The sequence below is a fragment of the Borostomias antarcticus genome (assembly GCF_949987555.1).
Source record: "Borostomias antarcticus genome assembly, chromosome: 4".
Taxonomy (NCBI): domain Eukaryota; kingdom Metazoa; phylum Chordata; class Actinopteri; order Stomiiformes; family Stomiidae; genus Borostomias; species Borostomias antarcticus.
In genome coordinates, this window is record NC_140237.1 from 21,690,545 (window position 1) to 21,693,044 (window position 2,500).

General features: G+C 48.0%; 1 protein-coding gene across 1 annotated transcript in view; it reads right to left on the minus strand.

Annotated features, from left to right (window-relative positions):
• mapk8ip1b (mitogen-activated protein kinase 8 interacting protein 1b) overlaps window positions 1-2,500 on the minus strand; it is a gene marked incomplete at both ends in the record, with an annotated part of 35,603 nt that overhangs the window by 23,151 nt on the left and 9,952 nt on the right. The window lies entirely within an intron of this gene.

The following is a 2,500-nucleotide window of genomic DNA, read 5'->3' on the forward strand; positions in this document are numbered from 1 at the left end:
AGGTCAGTATCATATCACCCCTATTATCATCTCTAAAGTCCGCTAGTATCGTATCAGCCCTGTTATCATCTCTAAAACCCACCAGTATCATATCAACCCTGTTATCATCTCCAGGTCCTGATTTCCCTGATCAGTCCAAATCCACAGTCAAAGAGCAGAGCCTCTTAGCTAACAAGTGAATAAGAACGCACACACACACACACACACACACACACACACACACACACACACACACACACACACACACACACACACACACACACACACAGGGACACCACAGGGACACACACAGGGAAGCAGAGAGAGAGAGATAGAAGTGAAAGTGGCTAAGAACATGGACGCTCACACATGACACAGTGGAGAAAAGAAAGAGGGCCATGAGAACCCAGAAGAGAAAGAGGGACAAGAAGGGACCCAGGCTGTGAGAGAGGGGTGGGGGGAGGGGGACGACTCTAGAGATGACCATGCTCCCTGTGCTTCAGTGTGTGTGACAGGGCGAGGGAAGGCCCGGGGCAGGGGGGTGGGCGGAGGGGAGGGGAGGGGGGCTGCCTGGTCCTGCCTGGTGATAACAGCCGTGATGAGGGTCACTGAACACTCTGTCCGGGACCGGAGACGGAGGACACACCCACCACGCCGCTGCTGAAACACGGCGGTACTACAGTCCAACATGCTGGTCCTACAGTCTTACATGCTGGTCCTACAGTCCAACATGCTGGTCCTACAGTCCAACAGGCCGGTCCTACAGTCCAACACGGCGGTCCTACAGACCAACAGGGTCAAAACGTCCTCACATGAAGAAGCGGAGGGTTCTGTGGTTCCTCAGTGAGCGGTGGACTAGGATGTCCTGCCCTTCTCTTCTAGTTTAGCGAAGACAATAGCGTGTCCCAGACAATGACAGTACCCAAAATGGCGGTTACATTCAAGACGTCATCAGTGAGGGAGAAACCATTGCTATTGTGGGGGTGGGTAAGGGTTCCTACTCTATCGTGGTCAGAGACGGGGACTGGACCAGTGGCTGGACATGATGGGCTGGGGGGTTGTGTAACACTGGGGACGACTACTACGCCATGCTCCAATGCCGATCATGTGGTTGGTTCTATTACTGGTTCTATTACTGGTTCTAGTACTTTTAGATAGGAGATGCTCTCTGCAGACCTGGTTCTATTACTTTTAGATAGGAGATGCTCTCTGCAGACCTGGTTCTATTACTTTTAGATAGGAGATCAACTCTGTAGATCTGGTTCTATTACTGTTGGCAAAAACTCAAAGTAGGTTTGAGTGATTCGACTTCTGGCCCAGGTCAGTCAGACGCTGTGTCGTCCAATACAAGCCTGAGCTTGTTTTCCAGACTGAGTCCTCTTGGCCTGGTCTGACCACCACGGCGTCAGGGAGGAGCCTGGATCAGGCAGCTGCCTTCAATTAGCCGCTCACAAACAAAGCCTCAATTTCCCCTCGCCATGATTACCCCGGCCTGTTATCTCTCTACCCAGCATGCTCCTGGGCTCCTGCCTGTCTCTGATGAGAGATCACTTTGTGATCAGAGAGAGAGAGAGAGAGAAAATTATTGTGATTAGGAGGGAGAGAATGACAATGTGACAGAAAAAAGGGAAAGAGCAAGAGAGAGATTAGAAGGAGGGAGGGAAAGAGAGATCAAAGGAATGGAGAAAAGACAGAACAGAGATGATTAAAAGTAGTGTAATGCCTATCCCTTGTACATGTCTATTCACTAACTGGGTTAAAACCAGGAGGGAGGAAGACACATTATCAGTGATGCATCCCTGGACAGCAGAGGGAGGGAGGGAGAGAGAGAGGGAGAGAGAGTAGGGCTGGGTATCGATTCGAATTTCAAGAATCGATTCGATTCCGATTCACAAGGTGCAGAATCGATTATCACGATTCAATATCGATTCGGTTAGTGTTACTGAAACCTTAATTACATGACTGCCAAGTTATGCAACACATCAATACTAGGGCTGGCTATCGATACTGATTTCCAAAAATGAATGAATGAATGAAAAAATTAATCATTGAATGAATTAATGAACTATTAATTCCTTCATTTATTCATTAATTCAGTAAATAAAAGATCGATTTTGGGATTCATGAATCGATTCTGAATCATTTGATTCAGAATCGATTCAGAATCAATTAATCAATTTTTTTTACCCAGCCCTATTAGAGAGTTCCACCTAAAATCTGTCATTCTCTAGTCTCACTAGTGCCGACAGAGTGTATGTGAGCGATAACCTGTGGCGTCGGGCGCATTTCCCACAAGAGCGAGCTTATCTTTCACAACCGGCGCCATGGACAGATAGGCAATGTTTTCCATCGAAACTCCTTCACCCAACCCCTTATCCAAACAGAGCTGCCTGGCTGACAAGAAGTGGTTGATCGACTGATTGATCGATCGCTCAGGAGTCCCCTCTCTGTTCTCATCAGCATCATTTACAGCAGAGTCAGACAGAGAGAGAGAGAGAGAAAGAAAGAGAGAATGAGAGAG